The sequence below is a fragment of the Megalopta genalis genome, chromosome 2 (genome assembly GCF_051020955.1).
Source record: "Megalopta genalis isolate 19385.01 chromosome 2, iyMegGena1_principal, whole genome shotgun sequence".
Lineage (NCBI taxonomy): Eukaryota > Metazoa > Arthropoda > Insecta > Hymenoptera > Halictidae > Megalopta > Megalopta genalis.
In genome coordinates this window covers 41758581-41783217 of record NC_135014.1, presented here as the reverse complement: position 1 = coordinate 41783217, position 24637 = coordinate 41758581, and the positions used below count along the sequence as shown (strand labels likewise).

The window sequence follows — 24637 nt, the reverse complement described above, 5'->3', positions numbered from 1 at the left end:
TCTCTTTGAATGGTATTATCAGGCAGTAAAGGCGGAAATAAAATCAGAGGCTAAATTCAATGTAATTATGTGAGTTACTTTTAAATATCATTTTATATTCTATTCAAAAAACATAACTTGTGCATAAATATACGCATTCCTGCATTAAATTGAATATAAATCCTGCATGTAATTGAATATAAATATATGTAACAGGTGAGATTGAAGTTATTAATATTCATTAAAGTAAACCTTAACACCTTCAAAAATATATGTTGGAAAAGATTGATAAATTAAATTAAGTAATCCTAAGCACATTCAGTTATATCTTTGTCGAGAAGGTTCGTCGTCCGAGTGTTAATGACCACGAAAGAATGCTTATGACTATACAGAATACTATAAAGAATCTCAAAAGCTCAGAAAAATGTACTTTTCGAAATAAAATGTATTTCTCAATTTGCAAAAGAAAGATGTCTCGAGTCGTTTAATTTCGGTAAAACAGAATGTTAATTAATAAAAATTATTATTTTTACATATTTCTTAATCTTCCAACGTGGAATTCGTGTTCTAAATATTTTGTAAAATTTACCAAAAGAAAAACTAAACTGTTTCTTTTTTTATATCCTTCTTAATCTAATTCTTAGGATGCATCTGCATAACAAATAAAACTAGTCCGCGATTAATTAAAACTTGCACGCGTTTGGTGGGTCAATAATATTTTTAGAGAGATGATATATCTCAAAAAAAATTATTATTTCTTACCTAAATGTATACAATACCTTAAGTTAATAACATGTTTCTAATACGTTGGTGAATTCCGTGTTGCGTTACATGTTGCATTACACCAGCTTAATGTAGATAGACTGGAGAATCCAATGCAGATAGATGGGTGGAGGGGGGAGAGGTCCGTAAACTTGATAGTTTACGATGGGCCGCGGTGATCATCGTAATCAAAGCGTAAGGAACGATAACTATGTAACTACTTGAGGGTTTACAATTTATGTATCATTGGCAACTTTTTATTAATGAGGATTACAGGGTTTTGCGTTAGAACGCGAACTCTTCATTACAATTTCCTTTACAAACGACTCTACATACTGTTCGGAATATGCATTTTTAAGAACAATTGCATTTGGGTTTCACTATATTTTTTAACACTTCAAATTACTTTAATATTCTTGATTTAATAAAGCATTTTCCTTCAGTTATGAATACCGTTTCTCTAATTTAATAATATTCACAACTTGCGAGGTAAAAGTTGGGGTATATTCAAAATTATCCAAATAGGGAGTTATATAAACCAGTTAATACACGAATGACGGACCTTTTTGACAAAAATGTAATAAACTATGTTTAGGTCCATTTATAATTCTATTTATTAATTTATTCAACATATTTTTTAATGTAGTTCTTTGAGAATAATTGTAATGTAATAATTAGTTCTCTCTCCACATATTTACTGAATATAATTTCGTACATGTATGATATTAGTTTATTCGTGAAGTCTTTAGAAAAACAACACGTATAAAGAATTTAATTGTACAATCGCGGATTATTATGAAGAATAAAAATTACCTGCATCAATTGTAAGCTGCAGAAGTCGCGTAAACATTTGCTTGCCGTTCCAATAATTTTAATGAGTTAAACGTGATCGAACAATATTTCAATGTATATTAGTTGAAACTAATACACAAAACCGAAGAGAAACGAGAAAGGAACAACATCCAGGGATGCTCGAATTTTCCGGAATATACGAATATCGCACGAAGCAACGTTTCGTGTACTCGGCCGCTTTCGAAACGTCAGAAATTGCGTGCAAGAAGCGCAATGAAAATCCGATCTAATCTACAGTTTCATCGATAATGCAGCCGCGCACAACAATTATTTCCGTGTTTAGAAAGTTCCGCTAATAGCGAATCACATTTATCACAAAACGCTAAATAGCTGTTCCACGCAATATTCCCACCGTACGTGGCGATGATCGTTAAAGGAAAGGTTAAATGCCGGTGCAATACGTAAAATATTATTCAACGAAATTAATCAGTCGCAGCGATCCGCCGAACGCTAACAATACCCTCGCCGTTAATAAATATAATATTTGTCCAGGTTTAACGTATCCGCGTTTAACCTCGCGTCATCTCGAGGCACGTTGCGCAATCGGGCATTTATGAAAGTCCGAATCGCGGAAAACTATGGAAGCACGGCCGATCGTCGTCGGTAATGCCTTACTCGCGTTCGGGACGGACGAAACATTAATTACGACGACATGATGCATGGAAATGCTCTATCCGGCCAACACGTAATTAATCGCGGCAGGTGGAAGATGATATTGATTTCGCTCGGCGCTGCTCGCTCGCGATTCGCCGGTTCCGCGCGAAACCGTCGTGGAGGGAACAACGGATAAGAAAACGAAAGAAAAAGCTCGGCTCGAGCGGGGGAGGGAGCGGGCGAAAAGAAGTATCAACGCGTGACCGATCACGACTGTTACGTTAATTAACGATGTAGATCGTGTTTCCGGGTCGATCCGGACCACCATAAATCTGCGGGCCGCCGCGGATTCACATAATTTATCAAAACTAAAAACGATCGTCGCGTCGCGTCGGGACGAGCCGAGTCGAGCCGAGCCGAGCCGCGCGGCGGTCGTTACGCGAGCGGCGGAATTATTTCGCGGAAAATAACTGTTATAAATTCCTGAGCTATTCCGCGGGCGAAAAGTGCTGATACAAGCAACGGTTTCCGAATAGAATGATAAATCTATTGAGCAGCCGACTAAGTAAGACAGAACATTAGTGCATAAACGAGGAGGGGGTCGTCGAGCGGGATCCGCGGGCGAAAACCGACCGTGCATCCGATATTATTAATGGGGGCTCGGGCTTTAACGCTTTAACGCTTCGATTATCTTGTCTTTGAATATGCATTGTTAAAAGCTGTTCGAACGGCACATTTTGAAACATTTTTCGGAAGCATTGAAGCATAGATGCAGTAATTTCTCCCTAATTCGCGCTGCGATTGCGCACAAAAATGGACAATTTGAGAAGGGCAGATATGATTATTCGAGCCTTGCTTTTATAGTTGTTGACAATTAGTAACTGCAAAAATGAGCCACAAAGCTCGAATAATCGTATCTCCTCTTCACAAATTGTCCATTTTTGTGCGCAATTGCAGCGCGAATTAGGGAGAAATTACTGTACTAACAAAACTAAGGCGGTATTCTTACGTTAATTGCTTCTTTGATTAACCCTTAACTACTGTATCTATTAAAATTTGCGTGATCACTATTAGTGGTCTCGCTGCTGTTATTGCGTTATTAGTGACATGAAAGTGGTAAATAAAAAATCAAAATCACTTGTTCATACTTCGCACGTCAACAATGAAGGGATTCAAGCAATGCAGTCAAGAAAATTAACTACGCAAGGCGACGCATGCGCATAGAGTCCCGCTCAGTGGCGTGGGGCGTCTACCTGGTGAACATTGTAATTTTGAATTACCATGGCGACGCGGCGCAGAGCCTCTGTCTGATCTTAGTTCAGAATTGTAATGTTCGCCCGGTAGACGCCCCACGTCGCTGTGCTGGACTCCCTGCGCATGCGTCGCCTTGCGTAGTTAATTTCCTCGACTGCACTGGATCCAAGTTCGATTGAATAGAAGCAAGCGTACTGAAAACGAAACTTTTTTACCATTTTTCTTGCAACTATATTATCACCAGAGATGAATAAGTAATTAGTAGCGGTTTTGCAGACCGGCGATAGTAATTATGGGTGAACTTCCTTCGGAATTTTTTTGCATTTGAAAATAGCTTGGAATAAAAAAGTTAAAATTGGTGGCATTGACTAATTTAAAACATAGTCGATTTTCAAAAATTGACACGTTCTCAAGAACACGATAATGTGCATCTATTATAACAGAACAGATAGAAGAAAAAGCAGCTGCAACAGATGTGCAGGGTGCATTTTACATGCAAAGTGCTTTAGAGATAGACGGTCGAAAAATCTAAATGAGTAACTATTCTCTATCTCGAATCGCATACATAACAGTGGGAACAAAATATTCCACTTGTTAAAATAAATTTTAAAACGATATTTAAAAATGTTATTTTATACACGGTAATGTTAAAGAAAGAAGTATTTTATTCCGAAACATTTTTGTAGAGTTATGTTGAATTAATTCTGTGCGCACTCTACTTATTGTGCTAAATAACATTGCCAATTAATACTACTTTCACGGCCGAGAAATGTTTTAAGCATTTATACATTTGAAGCATTTGAAACGGAAAGAAATCGTAAATTGTGATTTCTAAACTAACAGAAATTAAATTCAAATTGTGTTTACTGAATAATATATTCGCTATTATCGAATGAATTAATTACGATTCAAGTTAAAAGTCGACGTACGCTGCTATTCTTGTAACGGGCTTGAATTATTTAGTTATCTTATTAATTATACAGAAACGTGTGTTTGAAATATGCAATGTGTTTGCGCTTTGCATTATTAAGACTATTTAATAATTGCAGTCAGATATGCGAAGACAGTATGGAAGTGAAAATATGACTGTCACAGAAAACAGACTAATATTGAGTATGGAAATGACGCGCATAATCGATTACGCTAAAAAAAGTTGTGCAATGCATTCAGCTCTGTAAGAAACCTGGGGTTTCCAGTTCTTTCTAAAGACTTTGCATTACTTGGTAATGAAATTATGCATATGCAGATGAAAAAATCAATCATTTCTTCTGCACAATCTTAATTCGAAGTCAATCGTTTACAAAATTGTAGCTTACAATTTTGTTTTATTTCTTAGACAAAGATTAAATTCAATCTTAAGTAACAAGTAATTCTGTTTCCGAAAATACTGATTATAATGTTACTTCCTTATGTCTATCGCATGTTTCTATTTTATCGTATGAATTTGTTTATTTTTATTATTATTTTTATTATGAAAATAATGATAATCGTCTATGTCTTAAATTAATGGCTCACAGATAGCGGTATGACCGTTTGCGTTACCAATCCGCAGCTGCATAAATGCATGAACATTGTCGGCACAGCGCAAATATACGGCGAGCTGTCGAGATCATGACGATATTTTTCGTCTGTCGATCCATTCATCCCACCTCGTGATTAGAGTGCAAACGCACATTAGCGCGGTTGTACATATCTGGAGTTCTCGTCACGCTTTATCGCGACGAAGGCGCGAGAACGTTTCTTCGGTATGTAATTCATGAAAAGAATATTCAATGGAAATGCTCGGCCATTGGCAATGGATATGCTCGACGTGCACCACATTGCAATTTACAACGATCTAATCGCGGCTAAAGTTCAGGGCCGTACGAAATAACACCCCTACGCGTTTCTACACACCCGTAAAAACTGTTTCGAAAAAGAAGTCGTTCGAACGTACACTTCAAACATCTTCTCGTTTTACCAATTGCATAAATCACTGTCGTGACTCTACAATTTCTTTCATCAACTCCATAAAAGAGTTAACCGAACTCGAATCACAACAAATTAATAAAAACGTTGTGACCATTATATGGATTACATAAATCGCAATACAACTGTATATCATACAAGTAAGACTGTTTTTATAAAGATTTGTTTGATAAAATGACTGGTTTCACACTTTAAGTTTCAAAATTATTGGAATTGTAGAGACGCTTCCGAAGAAAACAATTGGACGCATTTCTAAAATCAAGCGTTCATTGGAATAAAAGTGGCGTAACTTTGAATTAATTCAGTCTTGTTATTCTTGTGAAGCATCAAACCTCGGTCACCTTTAGAGCTCGGTTCGTTTAGTGTTAATGAATTCTTCCGGAGTGAACTCTTCTAATTTACATTCAAATAAGCAAATTTTCAGCACAGGCTCGTAAAACAATTACATTACATTTGTACAAAATGGAAGCAAGTGTCATGTTGCTTCCCGTGGAACGACTGCACAGATTGGATATCGCGGGAAATACAAAAGAGAATTTTCTGATATCAGAACACAATATGTTGTATGTTTGGTACGCGCGTATCCTAGACGTTATAAACTTGCCAGTTGAATTATTAGCGGTGGTATAATGGAATTTCCTCGGATTATTACCCTTGGTCGGTGCATCGACCGTGGAAGCCGACCTACCCCCACGAGGTAGGAAGGTCGGTCTAGCGTTCGTGAACCTCGTCTACTCTCGATGAGGGACACCGTGCACCTTGGCCAGGTGGGTGTGAGTTAATTAGAGGCCATACTGTACGGAGAGCACCCTCTTACAGTCTCCCTTAGCGGCTTTCCAGTCCCAACCGTCATCAGGATAGAAGAACGCCGTGGATAGGTGTTGCGGGGGTGCGACGCCTCGACTGTCGGGGTAATATCCAGTAGAAGCTGTAGGTCGACCGCTTATTAAAAACATCTAGCCATGGTCAGCAATCTCTTTTCCACCCTGAAAGAGCAAACGCTGTCGCGTAAATGTAAGTGTGGTTCGTTGTACGCGTCTGCGTGCGCAACGTAAATGTTGCGGGTTATATGCGCGTCCGGGGGTTAAATTCGTGGCTTATTACGCCCCCTAAATGCCGCTATGGGAATTATTAAATTTTCCGCGTTTACGGCCGACCTTGGAGACCATTGTCTCCCGTTCTTCATTAGCTGTTACTTTTCTTTCATAATATTTGATCTTCCATAAGTTCGTGCCGCGAATATGTTTATACACCTCGCGGTGTGTTTTATAAACTCGGTACGATAAGAGACCAAAGGGAAACAGTTTAACGCTTCGACTGCCGTGGCAGCGGCCTCTCAATCGTCATAAAATTCAAGTATTTTAATTGACCAAATCTTAAAATTGGAAAGTTGAATTGTACAACGTCGATTGCAGTTTCGACGTTCTTGCGTTTTGCGGAACCTAACAAAATTATGAAAATGTTATAAATTAGAATATTATATTTAACATTGGAGAATAACCGAGTCCTAAACACAACTAACGTATATCGTTTAATAATACTGACAAAATTGAATTTATTTAAACTTCGTTCGATTTCTATTATAATAATATGCTGGATTAAAGAAGTTTGTTTACAAATTTCTCGTAGAAACGTTTTTACAATAACCAGTTATTTTGGCTGGTTTGGTAGGTGCGGTATTGCGCTCACGTTCTTCTAAAATGATATAATATTCAAGAAGCAATAGGGTAAGAAAATACAGAAAATCTCTGAAACATTTCGATGATATTTTGACTAGGGAAATGCACAACTAATGCACATCACATGTAAATTTAGTTTTAGATCGTGTCATATGAATTGGAGAATTTCTTATCAATCAAAAATTGTTCAAACGATCAGTTATATAGTTAAACCGTACATTATAATAAATTCTTTTTAATAAAAATACATTTGATTGGGTTAGAATTATAGTGACGTAAGTCACATTTTTGAAAATTTGACTCGTGTCCTAAAATTAACTCATGAGTGCCAATATGTTAAAAAGATTTATATTATAAATATATTAATATTTTATAATATATTATATAATTTTATATTATAAAATTATTATAAATATATTAGTAATATAATATATAATTATAATAAAATTATTTAAATAAATTATAGAGTTATTATAAATTAACTTAACCCTAAATCGTCGTGACAATTTATGGTAATTTATTATTAATATAGTAACACTATCGTACAATAACACTTCTTCTTTCCCATAATGAGGAAAATGTGAGTCTCACCGCTATGATTCCAACCCACTCATTCCCATGAAACGAAATATTTAGTAATCATTTGAGAAAACCTACAGAAGTTCTTAAACCAACGATAATTTCACTTTCCGCAGTGTAAAGATAAGTGCTTTTAAAATTGCACACGAGCAATTACCTGAACCGATGGTATATTGTATATTTTTATACCGCGAATGTTCTGGAAACAAGTGAATTTTACATGTACAAAAATATTCATAGCCTGAGGATATCCGATGAAACACCGTGAAAGCATTGTTAAGTCACAAACCGACCGATTAAATTTTTAAATAACCAATTGCGGTTTCCGTTCGACTAAGTAGGGGTCGCGCGATGTTTCCAGTTCCACAATATAATTCCGTATGGTTGTTGCATGTCTCACGGTGGATATCGATGGGCGTTTCGTCATTAAGGCGTAACCCGTGAAATATTTAAATAGACACGCTCAACAGGGTATCAAGGCAACGTCTCAAGTGGGCCCGATGAATTTCTAACGGAATCGACGGCGGCGCTCGTAGTTCTCATTCTAGTTACACCCCACCACTTCCGCTAAACATCCGTACTGCAGGAAATTGTTGCAGGGTAGCATGACACGGTTCTAGGTGCCATTATCGCTATCTGCATTCGTAATCGTACTACCGCCGCGGCGCAACGACGCTTTTCATAGAACAATAGAAACGGAACAGAGTTGTTTATCACGCATCTTACTGCAAATTTCTGCCTATCCGGATCAATTTGTTCGGCGAAACTGACTACGCCGGCGTCCATTTCGCTGATTACTTTCGCCCCCGGCCTTTCATCGGCGCAATTATTCAAAGTTGAAACAATTTCGACGTGTAATTTAGTCGCGTATGTTCCCGTAATTGCGCGCCCGCGAATGTGCTAAATTTGCACGGATACCCTCGCAATCGTTGCGAACTTCCACCGTATTGCTCTAGTTGGAAAGCCTCCCTCCGTTTCGGTGGGGAAGATATTCTTTCCTCGCAAATCTCCATTCTTATCTTCGATTCTGCGTATTGCACTACTTGGGCTAGATCGAAATGAAACGCTTCGGATTCTGCAGAATTGTTGTTCCAAAAAGAATCGTATGTAGAGATAATACGAGGAAACGGTGATCTGAAAATGATGACAGTAAACAAATTCGTTAATGTCATGGGACCGACAAGATCGATGACAGCAATGTCGCTATCTAAACGCTACGCGAATAACTACATAATTAGTGATTAATCACCGATAAACGCGAAGGACCTAGATTATATTAAAACAATGAAAAAACGGCTAATTGCAATGTTTAAACGTTCAAACTCTCCCAATCGCTCTAGAGCACTCCATCTGTAAAGACACGATAAAATCCATTGCGTTAATATGTATACTATTTCAATAAAGCCCTCACTTAAAGCAACAGTTACTACGCTATCTAAAATCATCAAATACATTAGAATGATACGCAAACAAAATTGAATAATACAAAACTGAAAAGTAGGAGGCTGTAGAAATAGATCTCCGCTTCAAAAATACGCAATTAATTTTTGCAAATTGTAAAGAGCCCGTGACGTCGAGATAAGGTCGCCGAAGACGCTAATGACGCAGTGAACGCTTTAAGGGAAACGAAATCGTGGCACCGCGTCTCGAAATTAGCGGATCCGCAATAATGCCCTCGATGGAAGAATAGAGTGGTGCCGCAGAGCAAGGGGAGCGTTCTAAATAATATATTTTTCAATTTCGAACCGTTGAGCGGAGTTTCCATCACGACAGAGCGGCGTGGCTTCCGGCGTGATGGCGCGGCGGTAATGCAGCGACCCTCCGGGGGGTTGGCGGAGTTAACGAGACGTCATAAGGGCGCTGCTATAATTGCGTCAAAGGCGTATAACGGGAGTAATCGTACGTAGCATGGTCGAGCTGCAACAACGTACCGCTGGAACACGAACGCAGAGACCGGTATATATGGATGAACGCGAACGAGACGGAAGGGGGCGGGGAATGAAACGAAATTAAGGAAAGAAATAATGCGATAGGAGAAAGCAGTCGGTATGGTTTGGGGATGCTCGCGGGACGAGAGCCACAGGGACGATCGTGCATAGAGAAGCACACGGACTCGTCGAGGAAGAGCTTAGGTACACGTGTTGATGGCCAAGACTAGTCCCTAATTGTGCTTAATGACACCGTGTCCTCGGGGGTGAAACCGCAGAACGCTCTACCCCTGCGCTTTCCTTCCTCTCGCACGATGCCACCCCCAGCGGTTGTCGGCAAACCCTCGGTCCTCGGACGTGGAGGGAAAAGCCTGGACGGTCGGGACATGTGTCGTGTTCAAGCATCCGGAAAAGCACACCGGGTTATCTAGGATCCGGACCAAAATACACGGCACACGTTCGAGGGTCGTTCTTTCTTCCTTCGATGCGCGATACTCTCTTACGAGGGCGACGATCCTGTCACGTTTACCTGGATAAGGGCCAGGCTTTATTGGTCTTTTAGCCGGAGGCTGTATATCTGCTTGTTAGGACGACGGTTTGCATACGCGACCAGCTCGATTGCACGCGACGAGTAACTATTGCTTACGGTTAAGTCTCGTTCGGTTCGTTGACAGCTGCGGAACAGCAGTTTACACAATTTATCATTCGTCGAGAGGAAGCTCTGAAAGCTGTCATCAAGCGAAACGGTTTATTTCTAGCGTATTTTAACCCTTGACACTGCGCGCAAGTTTTTAAGCTATCAGCAGAGCGTAGTACTTTTGCAATCGAACTTCTGAAATCGAGATATTCTGTTCTCTGTAAAACAAGTAAGTTAATTTGTTTGTTTGTGTGTTTTTGTTCCTTGGTTTTCAATAGGAGTGGTGTCAATTATAATGAATTTTTATTATAAATTTGAATTATAATAGATTTTTAATAGAAGTTTAATTTTTAGTTGATTCTTAATAGACGTCTAAATTTCAATTGATTTTTAATAGAAATTTTTGATTTTAATAGATTTTTAATAGAAATTTAGATTGTAGTTAATTCTAAATATGAATGAAATAGATTTTTATATAAAATTGAATTCTAATGAAACTTGATTTAGTTAATTGTACATGCTGCATATTGTGAATACGAAAGGATATATTTAGAGAAGTAGAGAGACATTTATTTCATCGTTTCTTCTACGATAAAATATATTATACGTGTATATGTGCAGAAACTCTTCTACTAATAATCAGCTAAAATTTTGGAACTTGCAGATACACATGTAAAATTGCAATCTGTTACGACAAACATGGTCTCGTCGGAAAACCATTCAAACTTGAAATTCTAACTTTCAAAGTGCACGTTTTATTGCAGAATATAATAACAATAATACTATCAATAGTAATCACTTATTCTCATAAAGTCAAGTCACGTAAAAATCGAACACTTTTCTGTTAGAGAAAAAGAGTAAACGCTAATTCATCAGAACGAGTGTAAACAGTGAAACAATTCATACGCTATTTTTGAATACAAGAAAGAAAAAGTAGAAATGCTCAGCGCATGCAATGACAAGCTTTTCAGTATGTCATAGATGTTCAAAGAACGAACGTTATGTATACCTGCTACGATGTTAAAAGCATTATCGTATACGAAGTACAATAAACAAAAATTTTATAGACACCTAGTAGCTGTACAATCTACTCGTCTAATGCCAATCCTAAATTTCTGGACAAAAAAACTCAGGCACGCTAAATAACAGAACAAATCGCACGGTTCGCTCAACACCACTTCCGTTATTGTCTGAAAGTCGTTATCGCCGGGTCGAATCGAGACTGAAGGAGCCATTAGCGTACAAATCAATTATCCGATTGATTTCGGGCATGCGAAGTTTTACAACAGGTGCGCCAGTCCGGTACGATCAGCGTTCCAATCTCCAGCGGGCGAAATTACGCCTGAGTTTCCCGGAATCGAATATTGCCTAGAGCCTTTCCCGGCGCCAGTCGTTCTTAGAACCTAGCAATTAATCGACCGTCAGTCCGGAATGCTGCACGACAGTGAATCGGGAATGGGTTTCGACGGACAGAGGGATGAACGCGCAGGAGAGGGTAGAACGTCGAGCAGCTACGTTATGAATACATTATATCTCCGGTTCCAAGGGATGCTGGCACATGCGCCGACAGGGTAGCTCCACCCTGTACTCCACCGGGACTCTGTGTTTCTCTCCTCCTCTTCCGATTCCTCTCTCTGCTACCCCCCTTGGCCACCCCTCACACCCTCCTCGCCGTTCGCGCTAATTATACATGCGCTAACCAATCCACCTCCAATGAGACTGCTGGGCTGTCGCCCTCTCTACAGAGAGAGGGTTCAACCACTCTTGTCCTCACTCATTGAAGCCTGGGTGGAGCATGGACCTTCCTCCGTGCATACCACGCACTTGCTTTGCTTAATTACGCGGAGGCGTTAACTAGCTCCCAGCCAACCCTTGATTCGCAACCCTTTACGCCGCCGGGAAGGGAACACCGGCGTCGTTGATTGGCTTTCCGCAGTCTCGTCAGCTCGCTTCCGGATCAGGAAACTCCTACCGAACCCGAAACCGACCAAAAGATTTTTCCCCGCGATAATACTTCCACGGCCGGTGGATTTTGGTCTGTTCCAGCACGATAATTTCACTTCCGTTAAGCCACTCGAAGCTTTACGAGCACTCGAATCGGCGGCTTCGAGCCGTTATCAAAGCGTCTTTCGACCGGTTCCGATTTACGATGCCCCGGACGAGCAGGGACCTGCTCTATCGGCCGGGGCCCAAACAATTGTAATTTCCGAAACGATTTCGCAGCGTTCGGGTCGCGCGGCAATTTTTGGATCGCGAGAATGCGACTCGGCGCGCGGTCCGTAGAACACCGTTTTTCTCCAACGAAGGTGTCGTAGCGAGCGGCGTTCGGTTTCCAGCGATAATTAAATTGCGAACGAAGCACAAAGACCCGTCCTATTTTATATTCATTGCTTTCTATCCCATTAGGAGCTATCACCGATTCAATATTCTTCCACCGCGAGTCCCTTGGACTCAATCTCATATTCGCAAGACAAACACTCACCCTCTGGGCGATCTTAACAGATGCTCCACAGGAAGTAACGACCTCACAATCTCCAATTTACGAGCCGGCACTCTCCGCGAGCCGAGATCCTCGAGGTCAAAGATTTCCTCGGCTCGATCTTCGTTTCCATAGTGGAAATGACCGAGACGAGCTTGTACCGGCGCAACGAGATAAATAAGAAGCTCGAGAGCAAGCCAGAACGGATCGTCCGGAGGAAGACAGAAACAGGAGAGCCAGCCCGGGCAGAACGAAACAGAGGGATCGGAAAAAACGCTGGGGAGGGAGCAACAGAGACTAAGATAGGGAAAGAGAGAGTAAGAGCGAGTAAGCGAGAGAGAAAGATAGTGGAAGATAGAGGAAGATGAAGAAAGAGAGAGAGAGAGAGAGAGAGAGAGAGAGAGAGGAATATAGAGTAAGAGAGATGAAGACGGACGGAGACGGAGCGAGAGGGTTTCGCGTCTCTCGAGGGTGAAGGACGAATGCAGCCTCTCTTTCCGTTCCGAGGGAGTCTAGAGAGCCGCGAAACGCGGATTCGACAAATCGAAGTCTGGCCCCCACGCGAAACGAGACTGGGGGGATAGAAGAAGAGGGACTCCTCGAGGAGATGGAGCGTCGTCGCTGCAGGTCGGAATAAGAGGGTGGGTGGCGGTGTGTGCCGCCTTCGGCGCGCAGGCCCTATGCAAAATAGCAAGGCTGGTGGGGTGACGGAGCCGTTCTAGACCCCCCAACGGGGCAAACAACCCCTTAGTTCTGCCGTAGCGGCCGCAGACGCCCCCACCACGTGTGTGTCTCGCGCGAGAGACGCCTTTCGTCGTCGCCGCCGCCGCCGTCGCCGCCGCCGCCGCCGCCGCTGCCGCCGTCGCCGTCGTCGTACGTCGTCGTCGTCGACGGCAGCGCCATCCCGGTCGTTCTTCTCTCGCTCACCCGATTTTTTCGCCGATCTCGATTCCCGACCGCCTATTCCGCCGTCTGTCCATGCCGGTTTTTTCCGCGTGAAACCGAGACGAATTGCACGCGCGCGAACACCGTGCCCGGCTCGATCCTCTCGGAGGCTTCGCAGTGAACGTGACCGATCCGCGGGAAGATCTCGAAACAACGCTCTTCGTCTGCCTTGGAACGCCGCCGAGAAGAACCCCGCACGATTCGGATGTACCCTCGATCAAGAGTAAGATTCCCCGCTTGCCCCTAAATAGACGAGCCTAGCGTACCGCTTTGCGAAAACCACGCGCGCATGTTTCTCGGGATTAGGCGACCACCTTAGCACCGAATGTTGTCTCTGTAACTTCAGCCGTACGAGTTTCGAGAGTGTTTAATGATCGGAAGTTGGAGGAAACGAGATTCTCATTAATAATGTCAACGATTAGCATCGCTGATGCGATTAGATCGTTGATGTTGACCTTCGTGTTCCGTCGAGAAGCACGCTCGAGCGCGAAATCTTTTCCGATCCGCTGAATTATTAATCGGTGTGTTTCCGGTTTTTTGATCGGAATTGATCGTCGCACGATCGGCAGATACTGACAAGTAGTGCCCTGACAGCGGCGGTTCGCGCGGCGTGAAATCAGCCACGGAATTACCGTGGCAACCTTGAACTAATAAGTCTCTCATCAGCTGCAGCGACATTGCGGCGCTCCTAGCGCGTCAATAAGAAAACATTCTACGTGTACATACCTAGGAGAGACCCGGCCGTCACAACGCGCACAACGTTCCAGACTGTAGTAGTCGTAAAGGCGCCCTGATTTCGGCCACGAATATTTACGAAACGTCGGGGATTCCCATAAATCATTCGACTCCTGTGGGAGAAATTAGCGACGTGATTAGTGCTGTTTATGCGACCCGCCCGGCTGTAAATCTTTCCACGTATGTCGTAATCGGGATGGTAAGGGTCGTTACGATTAATTGTTTCCTAATTTATATCGGTTTTAATTGATTGGATCTGGCGCGTAACGGCAGAACGCGGGTTCACGTTTTATGTTTTGGCGTCTCGATCCACTGTACAATCGAAATAAAACATTTCACTTTCCAAGGATGTTCCACTTGTTAAACTGCCCACTATATGGAGTATTCGATTCGCATAAAATGCTACGATTATAATTAATCACGTGGCGAAAATAACGCCGACAAATCGTTCGAATAACTTTTGCTTTCGACGACACAATTAATGATCGAACATCTCGCGCCTATTTTTTCCTCCCGGTTGTTTCGCAATCTACGGCAATCTCTGTTCCACGGTTTCTAGCGATTATCAAACTCCGACAATTGCGATACGCTTCAAATATTGACGCCGATGCTAAGCGTTCATTAAATTTTTCCGCCGATGACGAATATGTTCTAAGTATTCATTAGTCATGATCCCGTATTAGAAACGTTTCCATGTTATAAAACAATTAATCAAACGTCGAGCTGCGAGCGGCCGTAACACGAGCGACGAGAATCGTTCGGAAATCCTTGCCTAAATATTGCAACGTGAACGAAACACCTCGAGCGCAGGAACGAATCTGTCCTTTCCAGTGAAAAACGGCTCGGGTCGAACGAAACATCGAGGGTAGAAAAGGTCAACAAATTTATCGGCGTTCGCGGTTTACGCAAACTTATTAATTTATCATTCCAACGAGCCCGTGGGAATATTCCTCCATTGACCCGCGTTCGAAACTTTCGAATAGCATTTCGGTCGCGGGGTGGCCAACTCTTTTTTTGTATTATCTCCGGGAGGGCGAACTTCTAATCGAGCATTTTTATAGACACATTCCGTGACGCCGGTCGATTCGGCGGTAATTATAAGGCGAACGGGTGAAGAACACGAAATCGATAGGCAACCGTTGATAAGGGAGCGTGATTAATCGCCGATCAATTAACAGTCGCCTATACTCGCGCGACGCGAGGCAACCGCTGCTAGGCGAGGCGAGGCGATTGCGCCATACGCTAGTCTCCAGCCGGACATCTCTCATTAATTAGTTATTAACGGCGTGCCGCGGTAATTACCTATGCAAATTCGTCCTCGGGCCGTTCTACGCCCGTCATTATCTCTCCGCAACGATTTCACAATACCACCTCCGCTCGTTCGGCTGCCCGTCCGGCGAGCATCTCGTGAAAAAGTGCGGGAAGGTGGAAGGTCGAGGCAAAGACGAATCGTCTTTGGATGTGTCGAGCGTCAACGTTCCGGCGTTCACCGGCGATTCGCGGTGTTCACTCTCCAAACCACGAGCGGTCTGTCGCGCTTTAACGACCGTTCGCGCATCGATCGTACTGGGAATTATTTATCGCGTGCTTCGGTATTTACATTACAAACGTGATCCTCTCTCTTCCTCTCTCTCTCTTTTTCTCTCTCTTTCGGCGTGCTCCGTGCCGGGACAACGGCGCACGCGTGCTCTCGCGCGGGCTTGATAATTCTCACCGCTCGAGAAAATTCGATAAGTAATATTTCCTCGAAAAGTTTTTGTCCAACCGCCTGGACTCCGCGGAGCGCCCGTATATTTCGCAACTCGGGTCCCGGAGAAGTACAATGGGTCTTCGCCTCGTCGGGAGATCCCTTGAATAGATTTCTTTTATTCCCCGCCTAAGTATTTCCGTAAAGTTTCGCTGCGAATTATCAATCTCTGACAGTATCGACTCCGAGCCAAGACTCGATGTCAAACTTGCTGAACCGGTGCCGCCGTGACGGTGCTTTAACAGTGAAACGGTAGCGCTCGATCTTTGGGAATTGCTTCCGATATTTCTAGGGCTGTAAGGAAGAACGCCGCATGTCGGGATTTCGAAAAATTTCGAATACGTTCATTCGGCTCTAGAATATAGAATTTACGTATTTGCCGGAACGGAAATCGTGGAAACAATTTCGTTGAGCTCAAAATAGAAGATGCAATTTAAATCACGAATGATACGAAGAATTAGTGATCAGAACTTTAAACGTCGATATGTCGAATGTCGAAACATGTTACTTGCCTTTCGTTCGTAATAATCAGCTTGCTTTCGTTATGGAGGACATCTGTTTAATCGAGCACAAACTATAATCGCAATAGATGTTATTAAACTACGGACGGCTGGCTTCGAAAGAAGTAAATCCATTAATCTTAAAATTGAGATAAATAAGGATTTTGCAAATTAGCTGTAAAAAAGAGATGATAATTTCACTGATAAAGCAAAACACAATTTTTATTATGGTTAGTATTGTACGAGTATAGAGCTGTCTAGTATATTTAGTATATAATTTCGTTTGAGTCTTCTATTCGTGAATAAAATATATATATATTTTATTTACGTCGAGATTTTAATGATAAAGAAGTTAAAAGGTTCAACTTCGAGATCCAGATCAGTGTCTTCTACTGAAGTGCTACTTATCAGTGCAGGTATATCAGATATACTAATAAAGCTGTATAGACCGTTCCATAGAAAATAATTGAACAAATTTTTTAATTCCAGCATTCGTTATCATAGAAATAACAAAAGATCGAAATAAAAGTATCATCATTATTCTTATACAACAACACAAGTTAGCCACTTATCATGGTTGGTGGACTCAGCGTTAAGAAGTGTTTTAACACTTAATTTTATTCTTCACATGTTAAATTAACACTACCGTACTATCGCTGGTCAAATGACCGGGTCGATAATACTTACTCTACAAATATTGAAATTATAAAGACACATTCGCCGGAAACCATTCAATAAATTTATTCATCCCGACATACATATACATAACCTCTTGCCATACCTAGACGAGTCTGACACGTGACGAAGATTCCTAATAATAACCTTTTAAATATGAATGCTATTCCGTCCTTTTTGGTCTGAATAAAATTCTGATTTCTTGTTATCAGTATTTAAACATTTAAGTAAATGTGAACATAATATAAATTGAATATAAATTATCTTTTCTCTTCTTTGAAATCATTACAATCGAAAAACTTCTTATCATTTTAAGAACGAAGGAAATGGTATGGCAAGGGGTTAATATAAAAATTGGAAAAAATCTAAATAAATTCAATACTATAATTTGTACAGGGCAATACAGACGAGTCATTTTTAACACCCAGTACTATAAGCAGTATTTATATAGATAAAGTTGTAAATAATCCGAAACACAATCGGTGATATTTTTATCAAAAAAGGTCCGCCGTTCGAGTGTGAATACGCAATTCGTCCGTATTTGTTAAACGTGTAGCTACTAACGATCATTAGTGTATTTATGTCGATCATTTTTCAATGAGCCGCCCGTGATTCCTTCGCCCGTGATCACACGACCGCGAGTTCGTACGTAGTCATTAATCCTTTTTAAGAAACAAAAACTTGGGAAAACTCGATGATACCGCACCGCGGCGATTTGAATAGCGACGTGGGGGTAACTTGTTTATTTTCCGTGACGAGCGCAGAGGCGGCGCGGCGTGGCGCGGTATCTCCACCGGCGTTCGCGTCGCGTCGATCATTTTCACGATCTACGATCGATCGCGCCGGTACTGGCGGCAACGGGCACCGCGCGCGCGATAATTACGATAAAACCGGCGCCGGCAAAGCGGAGTTAATTATTCAGTGCCGTGCGAGTGCCCACGTCCTCTGTTCCACAAAGGGAAATAACTCGAGGCGATTACCCTTCGATGCTGAATTTCGATGGAACCAACTTAATACGGGATGATGGCTTACGCATAGTTTTCGTATTTAATGAGCGAAAATTGCTCGGTAATTTGCTTATTGCAGACGAAAGTGTTTGGGTGACTGTGGCTGAAGATCTTTTGGCGCTTTACTATTAGTTTTAATAGCTCTGTGTAGGATTATTTGGAAGAAGATGGTCGTGGTCTCTTATTAAATTGCGAAAACATTTCATATGGACGCTTCGATCGAATCAACATTGTTTATTTGTTATCTAAATAAGGGACTATAAAACGCGAATGAATTGACGAAAGCTAAAGACTCAAACATTCACAATAATTACACTTCAGTAGAATACTAATGCCAATTACTTTTTCATGAAACAAGATAAATAAGAAAAATATCTTCTTTGTAACTGGTAATCGTAGTTTTTAATGCCACTTTTTTTCTTACGATACAAAATATCAAACGGCAATAAAAATTTTTACGAACGTTGCATCACATAGCTCTTGAGAACATGCTAACGATTTTATGATTGTTATCGTAGTTGTTTATATTTATTGAAAATTCTTTTAGTAACAAATATGGTGATGTTATTTAATGTACTACAAAAAATTCGTGACCAAAAGCGAAACAGTTTTCTTATAATAAATGAAATAATTGCTTTTAAGATCGATCATCAGTGACAACCAAAAAACCTTGCATCGTATGAACGGTTTAGGCTCGATACTAAGATTTCGAACGCAATAACTAGACTGCGGATTTTTATACAAAATAGAAATTGCCTAAGTCAATCGTAGATAACGTAAATCTGATAGATATGTCTCTTCTCTTGTAGTCACTTTAATAAGTTACGCGGAGGTATCATCGTGTTCTTCTAATGATTTTATAGTTCTTTATTCCGTCTAGTCAGTCTTATGCATAAAACCCGCAGTTTAGTAATTACAGCTCCGAGCACCGGCAAAATTTCTAAAAAATTCCGCCTCGAAAGTCAAGGAGCCCGGTGTCTCGGGATTGGTAACGATCGCCGTGCAAATGATCCACAGAGGACCCAGGTGGCTCCGGGAGGGTCACCGCGGGCGGTCCAGGATCGAGTAAGAATGAAGAGGAAGAAATGAGGATGACGGAAAAAGAGGGAGGCTCGAGTAACGTGCGCGCGCGCGCGCACGAGCTCGTGCGACGAGGAGGCTGTGGGGAGAGAGAAAGAGAGGGAAAGAGAAAACGCGAGGAAGAAAGGGAAAGAAAGAGAGTGAAAGAGAGAAGGAGATCTTTTACGGATCGACTACCAGAACGATGAAATCGGTGACGGAGAAAGGGGCGGACGTAGGCGGTCATTTGTTGCTGTTTATTAATTCGAGTCGAGGCGAGGCGAGATACGTCCAGTTTGTGCGGTTCGGTTGCTCGTTTCGCCCACGCATAAATTTCTCTCTATGTGTTTTTCTCTTCCCGCAATAACGCACACGTAGCCCACAATGCCGCGCGCGTCGGCCCGATGATAATGCAGGACATCGTAAATAAAATATGCCCGATAGTAGGTGAGCCGGGCCAGGCTCCGTCGAAATTCCGGGACGAAGCTTTTCGAAGCCGAGATCGGTGATTGTTGGATCAACGACGAGCAGCCGGACCGACCCGAAAAGCTTCGTAAAGACGGTAATAAAAGCGCTGCTACTAACATGTCAGTCGCGTGGCTCTTTATTGGACACGACATTACCTTATTCGACCAGACTGACCGGTAACATTGTCTTGAAAGGGCCACTTCTTTCCGCGGGCATGAGCGACGATGTTAACGATCACGGTGTTTTAACTTTGTCGGTCAAAGGTTGAATGCCTGATGCTGCTCCTGCGGTATGCGCTTTTTGCGAGCTGCATTGTTACGCGCACTTAAAAGCATTTTTGGATCATTCCGGGTCTAATAATTCCATTCTTCCAACAGGGTTTTTCGTGGTTCCAAGAGATATTATTTTATTCTTTAATAACAATGATATTGGATTTGCTCAAACTTCGAACGATTTCTATAATAATACATACTTTAGTAAACAAGTTTGTCAAACAATTTAATGTAGAAATATAGAAATGTTTCTGTAATTTCAGTAACTGTGAAAAAATCACTATTACAGTCATCGTTACTGCAATTATAATTAAATTTTCTAACAACACTATTCAATTGCATTTGATATTTTACGGTAAAATCGAATAATTCAAAAGAATAATCGGAGAAAATATTCAATATTTGTAAAATTAAATGTCTTATTTAAAAATTAAATCTTATTGGTGTATTAAATGTCTTGGCGATATATTACTGTATAGTGGTTGAAAGTCTTCTATGCATTTCGATTTCATAATGAAAAAAAGAAATTCAAGCATCTAGATTTATTGCAAACAGGTGTTGCAGGTGTTTTGTCTGAGCAGTAAGACGAGGTCATATATTAACGGATTGTTGGGAAGACTTCGATACTACTGTGTTTTCAGATGTACATTCCTTCACTTGAAAATATTTATTCACGACAACTAAAATAAAGTCGACGAGAAAAATAATTTCTTGCTCACTTCGTTTGCTTGATATTAAATATAACCTGCACCACGTAACATCGTGACGGCAATCATTTCTTTAACAATGCTAAAATACCTGAAATGAATCATTAAACACGTTGAGTGCCTCGTTGATCAGATGTGGGTGACACTAAATTTTGACTAGTTTTTAAAATTCATTTTTATTTGAATGTTTTCAAAAAAACTGCTTTTTGATAAATTACGATAATAATTTGCATTATGATAAATTTTAGTCCTTTGGTTTCAATTTAATTGACACTAGCTTTACCAAATGCGTCATTTTGACAGATTTCAATTTGTATAATTCACGACTATTGAAATTATGAACATACGTTTCAATGGAATTTAATAAATTTGTTTCATTCGACATATATTATGATAAAAATCGCTACAAATTTGAGTAAATATATGTTTGTTATCATTATGAAGCAATATAAAACAGCTACATTTAGTGTTCCATAAACCTAGCCATAATTAAATTACTTTGACTTTGAGGGTATTTGTTAGTTATTTTTCGGCACTTAACGCGTTGAACTCTGATTAGCAAGTACTTTGTGCCTGAAACATCGCAAATAATTTTCCATCAACCTGCACATTACAGATTGAATACAAAATAATTGTTCTTCGAATCGTTCGTCCTCGAGGAACGCGGCAGCGTTTATCTTTCGCGATCGAAGAGCATCGAATTAATTTCGGTAGCACCTGTATCGATTATAAACGTGTTCTTTTTTCTTGCTACGCTCGGGGGCAACATTAAAAATAACTGCCTATCGGTTCTCGTGCAACGAACCACCCACGTCTCGGTCTCACGTTACGATCGCGTATCTCTTTTAGTACGGCTGGCCGGTATGCTGAGAGCATTATGCGAAATTTTTCGAAATTCAAACAAACAGCGTCGCTATTGACGAAAATAGTTACCCTCGGTTACCAAAAGACCGCAGAATGCACGGGTCACATTCACTGCGCGAAAAAATAGTATACTGCCCACCTTGTCTGACGAAACACTGGCCGGCTTCTCATATTAGAATATCATTGATGGCAACGATATCTTATCGTGATTACAGTATAACATGAATCGTCCATGAATAAAAAAAATTATGAAATCATTGATGAATATTATTAGGATATTTTTTATACTATACTGTTTTTTTTTATACTATACTACTTCGTACTTTATACTATATTGAAGAACATATTTGACTAGTAATTTAATATTTCGCTAATGATAACAGAAAAACAAAACAATTAAATTTTCTTTTCGTCAACATCAATTTATTTACCATGTCCGTATTCTTCCATTCACACACATTGTAATATTCATGGTAATGCTAGATTTAAAAAAATCTCGATAAACGACCTTACGCAACGTAACATAGTACAGTCTTAATCTGCCGCTTAAACTTTTAATTACTTAAAGGACTTAAATAATTAAATCACTCAATTTAATATTACTAGATATTATTGAATATATACAGGGTGTCCCAGGTTTTTTCGGTAAAACGGTATCAGCATACTGTACGAGCGAATTTTTACAATACGAGAAGACGTGTATTTTTATTTTATTTTCACCATGAGTATTTTTTTTATTTAACGAAGGATACTTTTTCTTAATTCTGGTTTTTGTAAAATGATATATGGCAATAAGAATTTCCATAATGATCCCCAAAATACTTATGATATAAATGCATATATATATATATATATATATATAATTTAAGAAATAAATGAAAATTACAGTCGCAATAAAACTTTAATAACTAGCAATAAAAGATTTATTTTTAATCGAATTCAACGTTTGTGTATACCTTGGTTGATCACATAGTTATGTTCAGTGTACAAAAAGGCGAAGTTGCTTAAACATCTGCAGCCTAACCTAGATGACAAATTGTGTTATTAAAACGTAATTAAATTTCTCCTTAAAAAATTCAAGCTGTTCAGATTATAATATAATCGATCCTGTGATTGAATATCTTTTTTTACAATTTCACAGGCGCCTTTTCGTACCAACAGTCGCTAAAAACAACTGAAATAACAACGCAACGACGAGTGGTGTATATTTAAGAAGTGCACTGTAAAATTAAGTAACGACCGAGCAGAAGAAATTAATTGCGAGACGAAGAAAAAATCACAGGAACAGCGTCGGATTTTTCGAAATCCTCGGAGCGAGATACGGAATCTGATAAGGCATTTTCCGACAGGTTCCCGGCGACTGAAAAATTCGATAAACACTTGTTAATAACAGTGGTGGTTGTCTGGCCGCTCGTGGATACGAGACTACCATAATTATCGAGCTACAAAATTGATCGAATTAAAGTATTTCGATCGCGACCTGGCCGGATAACAAGATCGAACCTCGAGGCTGCTCCCATGCCCACGGAGAGACATCGATGGTTATTATGAGCAACACCATGGGGACTCGTAATATAGCTCATGCTTTGCTGTAGGTCCGCAGCTTCTCCCCGCACGCACACCAACCGCCGACACTCTCCTAACGGCTGTAAAAAATGATTCTCGCGACGAAAGACATGTAAATTTATGAAGGCTCCGGGGCCCGGCCATCCTCCCTCCACGCTCGTACACATCCCTGCCTCCGACACGGATGCATTGTTGTGCTAACAATTAATTAACGTCGCTTTAATTATACCCTCGGTGTCGACGGTCCTCGGCCCTATCCTGTTTTTCGTCGTCAGCGTTCCCTTTGTCTTTAAGCATTCTTCGATCTCACGGCGTTATGCTGATTAGGACGCGCGACGCCCTTATCCCTCCATTGTTGCCGGTTCTCGTTTGAGAAATTTTTAAAGGACCGCTTCCTTGGTCGGGGCTGTAAATATTTGCTAGATCAAGAACCTTTTCTTTCTCGGACATTGTTTTCGGCTGCTGTACCGCGTCGCGGCAATGTTATTCTTTCCTTCGACGTGGGCGATGCGCTTTTGTTGCCCTAATGGACGATTGTTTTTTTAATTAGATTCGTCGGTACACACACCACCTATGATTCGAAGGAATTCTCGTCATGATTACGGACTCTGTCAGGGCGTGCTTGGTTTTCGAGATGAATAAGCGTGGAACAGGTTTTCGATCATTCTACATTTAAACTGAACGCTTAAGGAGTGTGCACAGTTTAATCTGCGAGGCGCGAGCATTGTTAAAGTCTTGCTTTTTATTTAACACTAGACTGCCGAAACGATAAACAAGACCTCTTGTTAAACGTATATTTGAATGGAAATCGAATGAAGTAGGAATAAATCTAATCTTGTCATATTTTTAACCTTGATTTTTAAGCTGTACGGTTTATAACTAGACTACGGATTTTAATGCAAAATAGAACTTGTCTACATCAATTGCATGAAACAAGATTTGACCTCCGAAGACTTTCGCAGATTAGATTTTTATATGTAGTACCCTATATGTTCGATTTTCTTCATAGTTGTTTAAAACAACACTTTTATAAAACATATAATTTCATAAAGATTATCGAAGCATATATCCTTTTTAAACGGTTAGCTGTTTTCGACGAGTATACTTGTCACGAAGAAATGACAACATATTGTGTTATGACGAGTATACTCGTCAAAAACAGCTGACTAGTTAAAGATTTACTTCTGATATGATTCGCTAGGTGCTCCGAGAGAAATTTCCCTATTAGTTACAATCGTGCGTCTGTTCGGTACCCGTTACGATACACTACAGCAGTGTAGTACCACACTTGATAAATATAATTTGAAAAAGTAATGTATCGGCGCGCACCGATGGATATAATAGCGTCTGTCGTGGGAGTTCGTGGAAGTAAACTTTTAGT

The 24637-nt window shown here is 40.6% G+C and overlaps 1 long non-coding RNA gene across 1 annotated transcript in view; it reads left to right on the top strand.

Moving 5' to 3' along the window:
* Positions 1-24637, top strand: part of LOC143258893 (uncharacterized) — a 251218-nt gene that overhangs the window by 90458 nt on the left and 136123 nt on the right. The window lies entirely within an intron of this gene.